Source organism: Paroedura picta, chromosome 16 (assembly GCF_049243985.1).
Source record: "Paroedura picta isolate Pp20150507F chromosome 16, Ppicta_v3.0, whole genome shotgun sequence".
NCBI lineage: Eukaryota > Metazoa > Chordata > Lepidosauria > Squamata > Gekkonidae > Paroedura > Paroedura picta.
In genome coordinates this window covers 16801082-16820214 of record NC_135384.1, presented here as the reverse complement: position 1 = coordinate 16820214, position 19133 = coordinate 16801082, and the positions used below count along the sequence as shown (strand labels likewise).

The 19133-nt window shown below is 49.6% G+C and overlaps 1 protein-coding gene across 4 annotated transcripts in view; it reads left to right on the top strand.

The window, feature by feature from the left end:
* LRRC4B (leucine rich repeat containing 4B) overlaps nucleotides 1-19133 on the top strand; it is a 135737-nt gene that overhangs the window by 55369 nt on the left and 61235 nt on the right. The window contains exon 1 of one of the 4 annotated variants that reach the window (XM_077314875.1): nucleotides 6132-6154. The exons of 2 other annotated variants lie outside the window; for them this stretch is intronic. The gene's annotated coding sequence lies outside the window, so the exon portion shown is untranslated. Of the gene's footprint in view, nucleotides 1-6131; nucleotides 6155-6837; nucleotides 7039-19133 lie in introns of those variants that run through there. One more of the 4 variants, XM_077314873.1, reaches the window with a different exon arrangement.

The window sequence follows — 19133 nt, the reverse complement described above, 5'->3', positions numbered from 1 at the left end:
GGAATTGAGAACTTGTGACTTTTGTTCTGGAGGGGGAAGCCAGACACAACCTGCACATTAGGCCTGCCAGTGCCAGCCCGTTCCTAGTGATGGGAGGCCTCCTGCTGGCAGCCCTCTTTGGCTGCCCCTTTTCTAAACTGTGGATGGAAACAGTGACATCTCCACTGCTATGTCACTTCTGGGGGGAAACCAAAAGAGACAAAGGGCAGCTCTAGGAATCGCTGGCAAGTCTGTGATTTACTGATGTTTCTTAGAGCTGCACAATGTTACAGCTAGGTCTGCCAGATAGGTGGGACCAGCCGGCAGGGGTAGGGGGAACTTACCACCAGCACAGCGGGAAGGACCAGGAAGTCAACATGATGTCTCTGCGTCACCCAGAAGTGACATAACATGCTGTGGACATTGGGGGCAATGCTTTGGTTTGTGGGCAGAATCTGTCTAGTAGAATGCACTTCTTGCCAGAGAGCTTTGCCAAAAACCTAGAGCAGGGGTAGTCAAACTGCGAATGCTGGCAGGGGGCTCCTGGGAATTGTAGTCCATGGACATCTGGAGGGCCGCAGTTTGACTACCCCTGACCTAGAGCTTTGTTCCTGATGTTGCTGGTAAGTTCCCCCAGTTTCTGAAAGCCCTAAAAAAGGGGGGGGAGGCCCCAACTGGGGATTATCAACCCTAGTTCCACTAGAGGTGTCCTGCCCCCACCCTCTGTTCAACTGTCGATTCATTTTGGCATTATGAGATTTCATGGCACAGTTTCATTGAGGGCTGCATGTGCTGTGTGCCAACTTGACTGATTGTGGAAAGGCAGGAGGGTAGATATTTTAATTGCTAAATGGTTTAGGAATGCCTTTTGTATTTTAGCAAGAGGAGGACAAAGCAAGGGCAGTGGATTGGACTTCCTTTTCCACCCCTTGTTGGAGATGTCCAAAGTTCCACCCTTGTGGAGCCAAGTCTGTGCTGGTTCCCGCACTCAGAGCACACAAACACCTCCATTGGTGGAGGGTTGAGAAACAGAGCCTGGGGCAGTCAAGGGGCAGAGCTCATCCGAGCCACCCTGGCCAATGCAGTGGCATGATTAGAGTGTCATCTCCAGGCTCAACACTCTTGGGTTCAATTCCTTCTTGCCGATGAAGCTGGCTTTGTCATACAAGGCTGTGCTTTGATGCACAATGAGGCATCTCTCTCAGGCAGGCAGAGTATAGCTGCCAGTACAGGGGGACAAGGTGTCAGGTGTTAAGCTGATAAGTTTTAAATTTTTCATAGGAAGCATCTTTTGGGATTTCCCGCCTCAGATACGACAATATCTCGATCCCATGCTGCTTCTGGAGAATCGGGTTTGATTCCCCACTCCCCCACATGTAGCCAACTGGGTGACTTTGGCCTAGTTACAGTTTTCATTGAGTTGTTCTCGAAGAGCAGTTCTCTTTGAACTCTCTCAGCCCCGCCTACCTCACAGGGTGTCTGTTTGGGGGAGAGGAAGGGAAAGGTGTTTGTAAGCCGCTTTGGGGCTCCTTCAGGTAGTGAAAAGGGCGGTAGGAAGAATCAGTTCTTCTTATAGCTCGCCGTCTCCATCTTGACAACACCATAACTCAGTGAAGAGAAGCAGAATTTATTTTATCCTGTGTTCCTTCCTTCCTCCTTGTCTCACTCCCCCCCCCTCCATTTTCCCTTCTGATATCTTGTCCAGTCCTAGCAGGGAAGGAAATTATCTAGTCTGATCATAAGAAGTGATAGACAAATTAGTGCAAGGTATCTGCCGGAAGATTAACCTCTCTCCATTCCTCCCCTTGTAGTTGTCCGTCACCAGCTCCCTTTGGATATTTACTCATTAGAGGCCCTGTTTTAATTGCTAGATGGCTAGTTTGAAGATATTTTCCGTAAATTCAAAATTCTTATCCCAACCATCTGTGAGGTACATTGGGTTGAAGATATGGGGCAGATTACCTGAGTAGTGTTATTTCCCCATGACTGAATTTTTTCACAGCCCCCCTAATATCTGTAAATTTAGGCTGCCAATATTGTTTCGTTCTCTTATCAGCATCATTGTTCTCCAGGGAGGTTGTTTTTTTTCTTTTTTGGGGGGGGGGTTTGAAAAATTGTTAGAGTCACTCATATGGTTCCATTCTACGGATGTTTCTTGGCGAGAATGTGGAGATGTGCTTAACTTGGTTCTGGAATGTTCTGGTGGTGTGTCGAATAGATTATTCTGCTTTATCCAGACTCCAGAATTTCTTCAGAACACGAAAGCCCTGTCCCCACACCCTCCCACCACCCATTTCGAAAATGCCCGACTCCTTTTGGTGTCCCACACAGCCTTTGATGGCCTACAGCAGAGATGGGAGTCCAGGGTGACATTCCCTTGTGCCCCTAGGGACCCTCGGCTTATCAGTTGAGAGCACCCCTTTGTGCAGCTTGCTAGGCCCTGTGCCTGTTCCAGAAAAAATGGTGTTGGGCAAGCTTTGGGTTGTTATTACTATTATTAATAATAGTAATTTAATTTCTACACTGTCCCTTCCCCATATGGGCTCAGGGTGGCTCGCAACAATAAAACCACAGGCAATAAAATGTACTGCAATAGTCAAAAAGAGAATGCAGTTTAAAAACCCTTCCCTCCTTCACTCTCTTAGCTCCCTTTGCCTGCTATTCCAGACCGGAGATGACATCAAACAAATAGGGGGGGGGAGCCAAGAGCGGAAATTTCCAAGCAGCCCTTGTCTCAGCCGAAGAGTGGAACTTTGACAGCTCTGTCAGGGCCTGGATCTCAGCTAGCAACTCATCCCACCAGGTTGGAGCCAGGGCCGAAAAGGCCTCGGGTTTAGGGCAGGAATTAATGCGAAGTAGATTCTGGCCTCCCTGCCTAATAAAATCTACCCTAAACTCTCTAGCCCCCCTCAGAAACAATTTTATTGAAGAGGAAACAACATTTAAGACAATACTAAAACTAAACCTACATTTTAAACTTATGTTTGTGTATGTGAATTGGTACTGACTGTTTTTCAAGCCTCCTGTGACCCACCCTGAGCCAATTAGGGAATGGGCAGGATACAAAAATAAATATTTGATAGATTGAAATGCCGTTATGTGTGAAATGCCGGATTCTTGTGTGGTGTGGCAAGGAGTGAATTCCGGAGATGCTTCTCTTTGGGCAACCACGAGGATTGCAGCGCACCCAACTGCAAAGCTCATAACTCAAATGAAACCTATTATGAATCCAAAGAGCTGGAAGTGGGTTAAATTGTGAATCCTTTTTCGGATGAAGCCCTCTTTCGACCACTCGCCATGGGTGAGCTTTTATACTTTACCTGCAGTGGGCATCTGAGCCATTGGGGCATGGCTGATGTTATTACTGTCTGGAGGAAGGATACCAGGAGGGACGGTGGATCACTGGAGGAGCCTCTGCTTTCCGTACAGAAGGTCCCAGGTTCATCTCTGGTTAAAAGGATGTGTTGGTGATGTGAAAGATGGTCTAATAAGTTCAATAGAAGGCAGCTTCATGTGAGTCCGTGTGTGTTCATGCACTAGCAATGTTCACTTCCAAGTGTTATTTGGAGTAGTTCATGAGCTGCCCTGCTGCTGCCAGTAACAGCCAGTGTGGTGTAGTGTTTGGATCTGGGAGACTCAGGTTCAGAGCTCCACTCTGTCATGGGTAACCTTGGGCTGGTCATTCCCTAGCCTACCTCACAGGGCTGCTGTTGTCAGGAGACAATGCAAGAGGGAAGAATGATGTCATGAACTGCTTGGGCTACCAACTGGAGGGATACGTGGGATGCAACAATGGAAATAAAGAACCCTGAGCTAATGGACTTCTGGGATAGGGGACTTCCTAGGTAAAAGGTTTGATGCCTTGGCAGGAAGTTTGAACAGTTTCTTTGCCATAGTGATCCATACAGTGGTCACCTCCAGCCTGGACTGTAACTCAGTCTACACAGGGTTGCCCTTGAAACTGCTCCAGAAACTTCAACTGGTCCAGAATGCAGTGGCGAGTGTCCTTACTGAGATCCAGTGGAGAGCTCACATTCCTGATTGGAGACTGGATCAGGTTCAAGGCCCCAAAAATGTGAAACTGGCCTCGAACAAGGTCAGGACCTTTTTGGCCTGGCCCTGGCCTGATGGATTGCTCTCCTCAGAGACATCAAGGCCTTCAGGACCTGGGACAGTTCATAGAATCAGAGTTGACTCCAACCCCTGCAGAATGCAGGAAATTCACAGCTTTTGTGGGGCCTGTAAAGCAGAGCTGATTTTCCTGGCCTACGGTCGGGCCCAGCTTTGACACCGAAATTCCGGCTTCCCTGCTCAAAACATCATCCAAGTTTTTGCCATATTTGACATATGGCCCCCTACTGGGAAATGAGAGGCGATTTTGAACTAATCTTACTATCAAACATTTTAATCTATTAAATATTGTTATTTCGCTGTTTTTGTATATGGGCCTTTGAGGAAGAGCAGGTTAGAATATTATTATTATTATTATTATTATTATTATTATTATTATTATTATTATTATTATTTTAAATTAGCCATGGGATATTGTCTGCGCTGCAATTTGAAAATAGTTTGTGGGGATACAGTAGATACCATTTAAATTGTATTCTGGAGAACTGCTCTTATCTGGGATTACCCCAAGCATGTCTGTCTGTGCCCCACGCTTATGAGAGTCATTCCGTCTCCCCAAGGAATTGTACTTCCATGAGGGTTCTCCAGATTTCCGACCGAACTCTCAGTCTGTTCCTTCTGCAGATTATGGTTCTCAGTATTCTTGTGTTGGTGCTGGGGCTATAACAATTAAATTGGTATGACAGATATAAATTAGTAGGGGAGATTTGCTTTTAAATTAGAGGGAGACTTGAATCAGTAAGTGGTCCTGGGGAACCATGAGAAATTAATCGCCCAATGTCTACATAAGTATTCTGGAAAGGAAAATAATTCACAGCAAGCTTGATAAACCGTGTTTTTATGGACATATTTTGGAAGATGAATGTCCAGCAAGCTTTTTTCAAAAAAGTAGGAAAAAACACATTCACCAAGTAATCCAGGTGGGATGCCAGCTTCCAGGTGGGACCTGGGGATCTTTTGGAATTACAGACAACAGAGATCAGTTCCCCTGGGGAAAATGGATGCTTTGAAGGATGGACTCTGTGGCATCATACCCCACTGAGGTCCCTGTCCTCCCCAGGCTCCACCCCCAACACTCCAGAAGTCTCCCAGCCTGGATCTGACAACCCTCCACCCTCCACCCAAATCCTCTATCCATGGCCAAGGGAGATATGTTGATCCTATAGCCCAGCAACAAAGGGGTTTGATTTGGCAAACATGGAAAGTTTGCTTGATTTTTATTCCAGAAAGGGTAGCCATGTAACTCCATTTCACCAGGATTAGACAGGAGTCCAGAAGTCCCTTAAATGAGCTTCCCTGAGCGGAGTGCCCACTCAAAGCAAATGGCACTCCTTGGGTGGGATCCAGCCAGCTGACCCACTCCATCCGATCCAGCTTTCCCGCCGGCGACAGGGACTGTCCTGGTTTCCATAAAGCCCCCATGACATCCAGCCTGGCCTTTTGGCGTGGTCCAAGAGAATCTCCTTCATGCTTTTTCATGAGCAGAAAAGCCCATTCTTATATCCTCCACCTGCAAATGTTTAAGCACTCTTGCGGCTGAAGTGGGAGGCCATTCTCCTGCTCCTTTGGCACGTGCGTGGAGTGGGTTTGAATCTCCTCTTCTGCAAACACATACAGATGGCAAGAGATTCGGATTAGTTAATCTGGGATAAGAATGTTAAGGGAATCTAGTGATAGCAGATGGCCACATCTAGCATTTAGGGACAGCTGATGAAGAAGACCGAAGCTTTCAGAAGCTCACGCTAGGCTACGTTGATTGGATATAAGGTGTCACAGCCGGGACTTTCGGTTTATTTTTTGCTAAAACAGACTAAACCAGCTGCTCCTTTGGCAGGTGACCAGAGACTGAAGGGAAGGGGGTGGGTGGAGAGAGAGGGGTGGCTGGGAAGAAGAGCGGACGCTTTGTGTGTGGAGAAAGGAAGATGGGTGAGAGGAGGGAATAAATCAGTTTATTCACAGGGAAGACCAGAGGAAGTGGGAAGGAATGGGGCAGAGTGGTGAAACCCAGTGTAGGGGAATGGCTGTGTTTCTGTATGCAGGAAGGGTAAGTCAGGCCTTGGCGTTAGAAGTGGCTGTCCCCAGCAGGGCAAGATTTGAGGGGGGGGGGTTGTGGAAGAGAGAGGATGAGAAAGGGGTGCAGCAGGTGGGAGAGAAAAGATGGGAGGAGGGAAGGAATGTGGGGCATGGGTCATGGGGTGTTTGTGGCTTTCAGCCAGACCCCCCTCAGCGGGCACAGCACTGACTTCTGGTCTTCTGCCTTGTGCAAGCTCCTCTGTGCAATTCAAGGAGTGATGGAGAGAGAGAGAGAGAGAGAGAGAGAGAGAGAGAGAGAGAGAGAGAGAGAGCTGCATCCCTTGCCTCCTATTTCTATATGCAAATAAGCATCTGCAGGGTTTTCCCATCTGGGGGGATGCAATGAGGGGGGCATGCCCTGTATGGGGGGATGAAGGATTAGGGGCTGGCAAAAACTCGTGGTGGGGAGAGGGGCACTGGGGGCAATAGGAGGGAGGTGTGGAATAGAGGGGGAGGGCTTGCCATGCGGCTGGAGGTCCGTTTGAGGAAACGGGGGAGAGGAAGGAGGGAAGGCGGAAGGAGAATTGGAGGAGAGCAAGGGAGGGAGGTGGGAAGGCTCCAGGGAAGGAGGAAGGAAGAGGAAGGAGAAGCCCACCCTCCCCTCCTATCCCCATATCCCCTCCCCCCGGTTGCGCTGCCTCTGGGAGGATGCGCTGTGCTTCCGTCTCATCCCCCCCCCCCATCCATCCACGGCAGCTCTTGGTGCCGAGCCCCTTCCCCTCGCAGCCCCGCTTGGCAGGGGGGGAGAGGGCTGATTTTCTCTCTCCCCCCCTTCTCCTTTTCACTGCCGCGGTGAAAGAGACTGGGGGGAGCGCAACAGCCGTGGCGAAGGAGGAAAGGCGAAGGGAGGAGATGGTGAGCGGTTGCCATGGGGATGCAGCGAGGGTGGAGGAAGGGAGGAGTTGGGTACCAGGGACGCAGGAGCGGATGGGCCAGGGGGTGAAAAGGATGCACCAGGGCCAAGGAGGGCGGGGAGAAGGGCGGGAATAGACTTGCTTCTTTGCCCACCACTTGCTCTTCCTCCCCCACTCCCCGTTTCCAACAGATATTCTGTTCATATCTCCAGCTGGGGGTCTTTCTTTCCCCTTTCTCTCCACCTGACTGCCTTCTGTATTCCCTTAAAACCCAAGCCTAGAGGGGTGGATATCCGGCACTGTCTTTCTCCCTAAATCTCTGACATTCTGGGTTTTTCTTTTTCTTTCTTTTACATACACAGACCCATGCACCCCTGTTTTTGTGTCTCTTCCCCCGAATTTCCTTTTCTCCTCACCTACCTGAGGCCTAGTCATCTTTCACTCCACCTCTAGCAAATATCTCTTTGGGAACTCCCCCCCCTCCCCCTGATCCCCAGCCCGGCCTTCTTCGGCTGCCTCTGCCCCTCCACACTCCATCTACTCATGCTGCTAAGAACATATTTCTTGGGGACATTCAGGGGATGGGTTTTGCCCCTGCTGCATTCTGACGGAGTGTCTTTGGAGTTGGTGAAGAGTCTTCGCCCTTCTCCCCCATGGTTGAACTGACAGAAGTGGGAGGGTTGGGTTTGCTCCGGGAATGTGGATGGGCCAATTTCCTCCTTCTGTGTGCCATGTGCATCAGACCTGCCAGTGTCCTTCCACGGTGCTTCTGAAAGGCTAGGGCTGCAGTCTTGTGCATGCTTCCTGGGAAGCAAGCCCCAAGGAACTTGTGGGACTTGGGCTTCTGAGAAAATGTGCACAGGATGGGACCGTGTCCTGTTTTCTGACTGGTGGTTTCACTGGCAGGAACCTGCTTCATGGGACATAGAAGCAATAATTGCTGCAGAAATCTTACCTGTTAATGGATCTCTGTCTTCCTTGCTAATAGATTGTTTACGTGGTATGGATTGCATGAACTGGGAGAATTTATGCCCCTGTTTTGGATGGTAGTTAGGCAGGCATTTGAACTAGATAGCTTTGGGATCCTTTTCCCCATTCCCCATTGGGTAATCTTCCCAAACCATCTTTTCATTTTACCATCTGGTTCCATCTGTTTCCCTTCCTCCAATTAGTTCCATTTAATAATAACAGTTGTACAGTGCTTTTTGAACACTCCAAGAGGCAACATTGTGTTTTGTTCCTTACAAGAACCCTGCAAGGTAGCTCTGTGCTATTATGTCTGTGTTGTTGATTGTTGATTGCAGAGGCAGAGCTGAGGCAGAGGTTGGGGCTTGCTTAAACTCATCTACTGAATTCTCAGCAGAGTCAAGACTTTGTTCATCCATCTAGCTCAGGGGTAGTCAAACTGCAGCCCTCTAGATGTCCAAGGACTACAATTCCCATGAGCCGCTGGCAGCAGCTCCTAGCACATTTTTAATCCGGTCTTTCATTCAAGAAGCTCAGGACTCTCTCTTCCTTCCGTTTATCCTCTCAACAACCTTGCGAGGTAGATTAGGCTGAGAGAGCAAGATTGGTACATTCTCGCTGAGTGGACTGCAGAGCTGAATGGGGGACTCAAGGTCTTTTGCTTTTATTCTGCATTAACTCTATTACTTCACTGTTTAATTGTCTGGCAACAACCTCCATCTTTTGAGCCTCTTCTCCACTAAAAATCACATCTGGTGTGTCATTGAACTCCCAGGCAACACGCTTTGAAGTTGAAATGAGCTGTAGGAAGGAACTCAGGGAGGTGTTTGAGATTCTATCTCTCTTCTGATATTTTACCCTGACTTCGATCTGGACTAAATGTTTTGCTAATGGAAGGGGCTAAGTGATTTTTACCAATTTCCCCTTCCTGCTGCAGACTCCCCCACCCCACCCTGCATGTTTGTGTCCATACTTTTCCCTGTCCCCCAGGAGATCAGAGGGATGTGGCAGCGGGGAGAGGAGGCAGGAACATTGTGTTCCACTGACAAAAGTGCCTTGTGCTGGTGGAAGACTTAGTCTGGATCCAACCCCCTATGAAGTCAGTGAGACTGAAAGGGAATTACTGGCCTGAAGTCACCCAGCAGTGAGCTTGACAGCGGAAGGATTGAAATACATACTAGGTCCTCCGCAGACATAGATTCTGAAATCTGGACTAGGAACTTCCGTAATTCCCGGGCCTGCAGGGGCCTGCTATGGATCCAGACCCTGGCACACAAGGAGAGGGGAGGCATATGTGTTCCTCCCACTCAGTAAACACATAGACCCAAATGAGGACAAGGAGAGCCTCCTCTGGGCTGTATCAGATTGGGAGAACTGCATGGAAGAGGAGGCATAAGCATCACCTAGTCCCTGTCCTAATCTTTAGTCCTAATCAGGCCTCTTTATCTAGGAACTGGGTTTCCACCATGGAATTCACAACATGCCTGATTGTGTGGGGGAGGGGGGTGGGGGGGGAGATGATACAGGCAGTGTGGACCTGGGTGACGGGAAATACCGTGCCGTTGGACCCTGAGTGGGGATTTGAATCTGGGACTCCCCAGGCCTTGTTCCCCATTCTGACTACTGTGCCACACAAGGTCCTCAGCTTGTGCTTCAATATGGAGTCCTGGGACCATAGAAGGCAACCTGGGTTAAATGCCTACTTCCTTGATAAAAATGAGAAGTAGAAGGGGAGAGGGATGGACCAGATCCAATGGGATGAAATTAATTCAAAAGAATTTTCGGCTAAACATCCAGGAGAAGTTCCTGACAGAACGGTTTCTCAGTGGAACAGGCTTCCTCGGGAGGTGGTGGGTTCTCCATCTTTGGACATTTTTAAGCAGAGGCTGGATAGCCATCTGAAGGAGAGGCTGATTCTGTGAAGGCTTAAGGGGGTGGCAGGTGACAGTGGCTGAGCGATAGGGTTGTGAATGTCCTGCACAGTGCAGGGGGTTGGACTAGATGACCCATGAGGTCCCTTCCAACTCTAGGATTCTATGGGGCACATCCGCCAGACAAAAGCAGAACTCTGAGGGTACATAACCTATTTATTTTTCTCCTACTCCCAAAATATTAGAATTTGAGGCCATTCAATGGAACTCATGAGCAATAGGTTCAGGATGAACAAAATAAAATATTACTTTACACAGCATGATTAAAATATGGAATGTGCTACCAGACAATGTGGTGATGGCGACAGGAATAAACAGCTTTAAAGGGGTACTAGATAGGTTTATGGAGGGTAGGTCTCTCAGTGGCTACTAGCCATGGTGAATGAGGGGCACTAAACCTCTAAATCCCAGAGTCAGGAGACAGTGGGGGAAGGCCTCAGCCTCCATATACTGTTGTTGGCTCTCCAGAGAAACTGGCTGGCCACTGTGTGTAGGTACAGGTTTATAAAATTATGCATGGAGAGCCACCTTGCTGTAGTGGTTAAGAGTGGCAGCTTCTGTTCTGGTGAGCCAGGTTTGGTTCCCCGCTCCCCCACATGCAGCCAGCTGGGTGACCTTGGGCTCACCACAGTACTGATAAAGCTGTTCTACCCAAGCAGGAATATCAGGGCTCTCTCAGCCTCACCCACCCCACAGGGTGTCTGTTGTGGGGAGAGGAAAGGGAAGGCGACTGTGAGCCGCTTTGAGACTCCTGGTAGAGAGTCTTCCTGACCCTGGAGGTCCCTTCCAACTCTATGATTCTATGATTCTTGGAGTGGAGAAAACGGGCAGAGTTTTTTTTCCTCCCCCTCCCCCAATATTAGAATTTGATGGACAATAGATTCAGGGCAGACAAAAATAATCCATTCTTACTCAGTGGTGAATTAAATTGTGGAATTCACCACTAGATAATGTCACAATGGCCACAAGCATAGATGGCTTAAAAGGGGATTGGGAGCAAGGCCAAGACAGCACAGAAGACACAGGGGCTCAAGAGGCTGGCCCATCAATTGCTATTCACTACTGGTTAGTAAAGGGAGCCTCCACATCCATCTTTAGGAGCACCAAATCTCTAAGCAGGAGTACCAAGAGGCAACCCTGCAGTAGGCCTTCGCCTCTATGCCTTGTTTGTTGGCTCTCCAGAGGAAGGGTGTGGCTGCCATATGGATCCGAACCATGGTCCAGATTAGGGTTGCACGCTCCGGTGCGGTTCGGCCGCTTCAGCGATCATAGAAGCTTCGATGATTGCCGAAGTGGTCGAACCGCACCGGAGCGCACAACCCTAGTCCTGACGGGCCACTGCGCTGATCCCACCAGCTCTTCTTATGTCCTTAAGCTGAGTTTGCAGGGAGCCTGACATGACCGTTCTGAAGCAAGGAAGGAGAAATGCAGCATTAGTATTTCCCTGAGGGCTGCTTCATTCTTCCAAGGATTTTGCATTTGGTGTGCCTGAGTGCAAAATGCATCTGGGTGAATGGGGCATGTGTATTTCGGTGGCTGGTTCCCCCCTGAAACGTGTGCAAGGAAAGCAATTGGGGAAAGGATCTTTCTAGCAGAGCCCTTAAGGAAAGATGAGGGCCCTCGAATTAGGCTCCGTCTCTTAGCTTAACCCAATATCAAGTAGCCATTGAGGGATGACCGTGAAGGGAAAGGGGTAATTTTCCTTATGCTGTATTGGACTCTTTATGGGAAGGATAGGGTGGAAGTGGGTGATGGATCAGCAGTGGGCAACTTTGGGGCCGGTGTCGCAAGTTCAACCTATCTCATGATACCAGATGGCTTTTGTCAGCCGCGTCGTAAAGAAGCAGATAGGGGTGCATGAAACTCCCACTTTTTTAGGTTGGTGTGGCACTGGGGTCGTGGATGCTGCGTGGCAAAGACAGTGGCAGGGTGGTGGGCGCCCCACCATCTACAGGTGTGCACATGCTGTGCTTTTCTATTCCTTAACAAGTTGCCTTACGGCAGGGGTAGTCAAACTGCGGCCCTCCAGATGTCCATGGACTACAATTCCCAGGAGCCCCTGCCAGCGAATGCATTCGCTGGCAGGGGCTCCTGGGAATTGTAGTCCATGGACATCTGGAGGGCCGCAGTTTGACTACCCCTGCCTTACGGTAACAAAGGGATGGATCCAGCCAGTTTTTTTCGATCAGTCTTGCCTAATTCCTACCCCATCCCACGTGACTTTTGTCCATACAGGTCCCATGAACCCAAACATAACCTACCTGGGTGTTCAAAGGAGACTCTTTCCTTCCCTTTTCATCAATGAAAAAGCTGGCTGGATTCAGCCCCATTGGTCTAGCTCAGTGTTGGCAGAGAGGGGACGTTCCCAGCCCTTGACGCTTTTAAGCTGCAGGTGGTGGGACCTTCTGCAGACCAAGCAGTTGCGTTGCCCCAAGCCATGTCCATCTTGCCAGCTATGAAAGCAAAAATGTGAATCAGACCACATGTTATCCAATGGTTTGAATGAATTTTCTCTGTATTCCCAGGGAATTCTGGGAAATCCAGTTCTTCGAGTGGTGCCTAAAGATTTCTTGTTGAGTTCTCAGCACTCTTCCAGAAATATTCAGGATTCTGTTTAGAGAAGCCCTGGAGCTAACTCACGTAAGCTCCTCTGAGTATGTAGCACAACTTCACCCAGACTCTGGCAGGGGTAGTCAAACTGCGGCCCTCCAGATGTCCATGGACTACAATTCCTGCTCTACAGCAATCCTAAAACAATAATTAAGAACTCCATTGACCTTCTGAACCCATAGAAATAATGGTGTTTAAAGTACCCCCAGTTGAAAGCCACATTCTTTAAAATGTGAAAAACATCATGATCTTGATGGAAAAAAATTGGTCACTGTTGCTCATTGTTGTGGCTTAAATGGTTTATTTTGAGGACAGCCCTAGAACAGAAGAACATTCTTTCTCACAGATACCTGAGAGGAAAGAGATTTTTGTGTGTCTGGGTTCCGCCTGGGACTCTTCTCAGAATGGCTTTGGGCACAATCCACCCAACTCTGTTGTGAGTCTCCCCAGGAGGAAGCAGTAGACACTGGCGCAAAACCCCAACAGCATGGCAGTGTGCTGTGACTCCGCCCCCAAGCCACTTATTATAGGAGTGATCAAAAATCTGCTCTACAGATCCTTCATTTGGGCAGCAGATCCAAGCACAGTTATGTTGCCATCCTAAACAGAAGTGGATTTGGAAGGGTGTAACTCTGCTCATGGGAATTGTAGTCCATGGACATCTGAAGGGCTGCAGTTTGCCCACCCCTGCTGTAAAGAGACCAGGGGAGTGTCTGTGCAGTAACACAAAGAAGAGATGCTGTCGTGTTTGAGGGGGACTCACAACCTCCTAATCCATGATTCAGACCTTGGATTATTATTCTCCAGGACTGCCTATACATCTCTGACCAGCTCACTGGCTTTTACACATCAAGGGAACTATTTGTTATAAACAATTATATGCGCTCACGCACCAGGTATTCATGCCAGAGGCATGAATCCCTTGACTGTTGACCTGTGGTGGTAACATTATTCTAGCACTGATGAGGTACTTTTTAAAAAGAGAGAAAGGAATCGCAACCAAGTGCCTTTCACCCTGCCAGCTTTTTCAAGATGTAACTGCATTTATTTATTAGATTTTTGCCTTGCCCTTCTTCCAAGGAATCATGCATAGCTGATCCCCTCCTTAGGCGATCCAGAATAGGTAGGTGGTGAAGAATTGGTCCCTTTGTATCCCAAGCCTTTCAGGGCTCTGCACATGGTTCTCTCTCAGCCCATTTTATCTTCAGAACAACACTGTGAGGCAGGCCAGGCTGAGAGTAGGGAACACGATTGAGGATTAAGCTCTGTGCCAGAATGGGGATTGGAAGGTTGTGTGCCGCGTTGTCCGAATCGGCAGCTGCGGCGGCCCAGAGCGGCCGATTCGGACGACGTGGCGCACAACCCTAATTGGAACCCATGTCTCCCAGTGAGTTGTGACATGATCTTGGCTGAGCGTGGGTTTGAAACCTGGAAATCCCTGGTCCAAATTGCAGAAGCATGACCCACTACCAGCTCATCACGGAATGAATCTGTGGTGGGTGGAAGGAAGGCAGTGGGGCCTTGGTGATTCGTGTCCTCTCTCCCCTGCAGAACTCTGACCTGATGCAAAGCATCCTGGGGCACCCGCACCAAATGATTGGCAGCGAGGATAGAGCGCATGAATACATAAATCTGCCGTCTACTGAATCAGGCCACTCTGGCTTCTACTGGGAGCGGCATGACAGCTCATGTGCCGCTCCAAATAACATTTGGGAGGAAACAGGTTTCACGGGAAGGAAGGAAGCACACTGCTAGGACACAAACATACCTGGAACTGCCTTGTGCTGAATGAGAACATCAGTCCCTCAACGGACTGTCTATTCAAAATGGCAGCTGCTCTCTGGGGTCATAGGTGGAGGCTGTTAACTGCCTGGTCTTTTTTAGCTGGAGATGCCAGGGACGGAACCTGAGACCTTCTGTGCCAAGCAGATGCTCTGCCGTGGAGTCACATTCCCTGCTAGGGATGCTGGACTCCAAGTGGGACCAAATTACGGCTCATCTCCAGGCAACAGTGGTCCCCTGGAGAAAATGGCCGCTGAGAAGGTGGTCTGCATGCCATTATACCCCACTGAAGTCCCTCCCTTCTCCCAAACTCCACCCTCCACAGGCTTCACCCCGAAAGTCCCCTTGTTTTCCCCACCCCTGAGCTGGTAACCCTAGTCCCTGCCCAAACAGGAGTCTTACACAGAGTCAGACCATTGGTGTATCTAGTACCAGGTGGACTAAGGGTGACCTTCAAGCCCTTTGAGCAGAAATCTTTCTTAGTGGCCTCGAATGAGAGATGCCAGGGACTGAGCATGGGATGGATACTGAGCATGCATACTATGCATGTCATGTACATTCTCCATCACTTGATGGTAAATCCGTGTGCCAAAAAAGATGCGGTACTGCCTCCCAGTGCTTTGATTTTTCCCTGGGCAGCAGTGGCCGGTGTCTCCAGTTGCTGTTTTCTGGGTTTTTTTTTTTTAAACACATTTTCTCCTCATACCATTTTCCTCACCAAAATCACTGCTGGTGCCTCAGCTTGGTGTAGGGGTTCAAATGTCAGACTAGAACAGGGGTAGTCAAACTGCGGCCCTCCAGATGTCCGTGGACTACAATTCCCAGGAGCCCCCTGCCAGCATTTGCTGGCAGGGGCTCCTGGGAATTGTAGTCCACGGACATCTGGAGGGCCGCAGTTTGACTACCCCTGAACTAGAATCTCGGTGGCCAGAGTTTGAATCCCAGCGTGTGTCATGAACTTTGCTGGGCGACCGTGGGCCAGCCACACCCTTTCAACCTGACCTACCCCGCAGGGTGATTGTGAGGGTAAAACAGGGGACTGAACCCTAATAATGTACACCGCCCCGCGTTCCCTGGGGAATGGACAGGATGAACATGAATTCGGGTTGGGGTACTTTGGCATCCGAACCCTAAAATTAACCAAATAAACCCAAACGTATCAAATGAAATGTGCCAATTCTCGTACGTTTTACCCAGCGGGGCAATTGTTTTCATCCATATGGGTTGCTCATTTAAATCAGGAAATGTGTAGATTTAGTCAAGGGCGAAACTCCCCCCCCCTCCCCGCAGTGCTGTTCTGATCAAAATGGGAGTTTCCTGCTTTTAAATAGAACTAGAAGCGTCAGGCGAGCCAGTCCCAAAGCTCTCGGATCAGGTCCTGAGTGGCCGCCCGCCAAGAAGAGACCACGGCCTTGGGTAGCTCTCTCGGAGACCAGCTCTCCTCCGAGTCTCAGCTGCCCGTCTGTGACCAGGCCCTGGTTTCTCCTGCCCTTTGTCCGTCTGGCCGGCTCCCCTGCCTCACAGCCGGCGCTTGGAGAGCAGGCATGAAAAGCCCAGGAGAGGCGAATGGCGGCTAGGCGCAGGGCGGCAGATGATGCCTCGGAGATATTCACAACTACCTGGGTTTTGAGTTTAATCTGATTTAGTTAAACCGCCAGGAAAGCTGTGTGTGGCGGCACAATCCATTTAGTGGGAGGATGAGGGGGGGATTCAGAGAGCTCTTTTGCGAGCCTTGGCTGAGATTAAAAAGTGATACCACAACAAGGCTATAAATCCGATTATGGTGCGCTCAGGCCTGATATTGTCGCCAGTCCTGTGCTAGCTTCAGGGGTTCTCCCCCCCCCCACACCGCCCCCTCGCTGTCTTAAAAGCTTGTCGTTAGCTCTGTACCTTTCAGTTTGCAGAGAATCAAAGGGAAATGGAAGCAGTTTGGTGAGCTAAATATATATATTCTAAACAGGGATATATATATATTCTAATTGGGGTTTAGAGCAGGGGTAGTCAAACTGCGGCCCTCCAGATGTCCATGGACTACAATTCCCAGGAGCCCCCTGCCAGCGAATGCTGGCAGGGGGCTCCTGGGAATTGTAGTCCATGGACATCTGGAGGGCCGCAGTTTGACTACCCCTGGTTTAGAGGCTGCAGGAAATTTAGGGATTGGTCCTAGTGTGGATCCTGAGGTGAAATGCCTTGCTCCCAGATGAACCCCCGCCTCGCCCTAGACAGAATGAGGAGCTGCTGAGGCCAGAACCAAAAGCTACACTTATTCATTTTATATAGCTCACTTTCCCCCCCAGTGAGGACCTTAAGTGATTTACGTCATTCTCCCCTCCTTTATGCCATGTAGTCTAACAACCCTGCGAGGTAGGTGAGGCTGAGAGTATGTGACTGGCCCAAGGTGAGCTCCTATAGCAGAGTAGAGATTCAATCCTGGATCTCCGGAATCCCAGTCCAGCATTTTAAGTGCTGCACCGCAAGCTCCTGCCCCCTTCTGCCAAAGACACCCAAGGGCTACAACTAGATATGGAATACTGGGCTCCAGAGAGAAGGTGGGACAACGGCAGATGCTAGGGCTCATGTGGGAATGGTTCAGTTTGGCTCCAGCCCCACTCAGCGCTAGCTGGATGCTCACGGCTGTTGGAAGGGGGATGATGGGGGGTCCCAAATTGATCTGGGGAGTCAGGAGCCGGGCAAGAGGCTGATGAGTAGATAGCAGTGTGCCAGTTCTAATCAAGTATGTTTTGTGTGATCTTCTGAATTTGGGGAGGCCAAAATGGGGTGTGAGAAAGACCAAGAAGGACTCTTTGGCTGGAGGACCATGAAGACACCTGAAACGGGAGAGCCAGTGTGGTGTAGTGGTTAAAGCTGATGGTCTCTTATCTGAAGAATCGGTTTTGATCTTCCACTCCCCCACATGGACTTTAGGCCAGTCACAGTTCTCTTGGAGCTCTCTCAACCACACCTACCTCACTAGGGTGTCTATTGTGGGGAGAGGAAGGGTAGGTGATTGTAGGCCACTTTGAGACTCAGGATGCTACTCCCCAAATGCGACCTGGGGATCCCCTGGAATTACAGCTCATTTCCAGCCTGAAGAGATCAATTCCCCTGGAGAAAATGGCTGCTTGGGAGGGTGGCCGCCATTGCATTGTGCTCCACTGAGGTTCCATCCCTCTCGGCTCCACCCCCAAAGTCTCCAGGCATTTCCCAACCCAAGGCTGGCAAGCCTATTTGAGACTCCTTTGGGTAGTCAAAAGTAGGGCCCCCCAAAACAACTCTTCTTCTCCCTGTGGAACTGGCTCCTCATCACACCTCTGTTCTGGGCTCTCTGTGGGAGCCTGGCCTCATCTCGGATGCCTCCCTGACTACTGGGTGAACGACCCTTGCCTTCTAGCTTTCCTTGGCCAGTGGGTGAGCTCAGCTTTGCCGTCACTGCAGGGTCTGGCCCGGCAGATGCCCTCCTTGATGCAGCCTCAGAGGATAAAAACAGAACGGGCACATACACTTGTGGTGGAATCATGGCACTGTTGTCAAAATCTTATACAGATATAGGTAGCCACGGTCTTCAGAGGCACCCAGCAGTGTCCAGGTAGCCACTTCCTGGCTGTTTGGTCCTTAAAGGCAGTCCCCCGGGCATTGACAAAGGCCCGAGCTTTCCCCGTCATTGCTCCCACCGTACGGAAACCGGAATTGAGGACCTGCTGAGTTTCCATCCTTGGAAACATTTAGAAGAAGCAGTAAGCCTGTGGGATTCACCAGCACTTTATTCTGTTTGAGGGAGGGAATTCGGGACCTCATTGCTTTAACGATGTATGTTGTTAAGTCACCTCAAGCAGTTGGGAAGAATGAGATATAAGTGTTTTAGCAAATAAAACAAAAACTATTCAGTTCTGTGATTTTCTAAGAGAATATGTAGATAGTTTGTTAATACAACCCAGTTTGGAAAGACGTGATCTGTGTTGACCCAGTAACTCAAGTGGTCTCACTCCTGGGCGCTGGACAAGAGCTCTTCCTAGATGCTGCAAAGTGTACTGGAACCAGGGGGCTGACCAGGGAAGCAAGTGCTCCTGGGAAACAGTCATGCCCCAGGCCAGGGGTAGTCAAACTGCGGCCCTCCAGATGTCCATGGACTACAATTCCCATGAGCCCCTGCCAGCATTCGCTGGCAGGGGCTCCTGGGAATTGGAGTCCATGGACATCTGGAGGGCCGCAGTTTGACTACCCCTGCCCCAGAGAGTGGTATAGGAGTTAGACCAGGAGCTGGGGCCACTGGATTTGAGTTCCTCCACTGTTGTGCCAGCTCACCGTGTGATCTTGGCTCCATCACAATCTCTTAGTCTAACCTGTTGGCAGAGTTTAAATGTGCAAGAAATCCGAGAGCACCAGGATGCTTAATAGAACGTAATCGTTTTATTTAGAACAGAAACTAACAGCAAGGAGAACAGGGGGAGAGAGAGATTCCTGTCTAATTGTTCTGCATTTATTTTGTCTGTTCTGGAGGCAAGCAGGGAGGCAGTGTGCTCAAAGGAGCAGGAAGGCTCCAAAACAGCCAACCAGGACACAGGAGGCATTTGAAAAATACCAAGAAGTTCCTAATGAGAACTGCACGTCTCCTCTGATGCCCCCTGCAGGATATTCATCATGGGCTTTTGAGCCATGCACACAACAGCTCTTGCATATTCAAGTTCAACCTTGCCGAGGATTGCTGAGTGGTTGCTGAGGCAAAAAAGGAGGAGGGGAGAACAAGGTGATGAGCCCTTTGAGGACCCCCCGAGAGGGAAAAGCAGGACATGAATGACAAAACAAATAA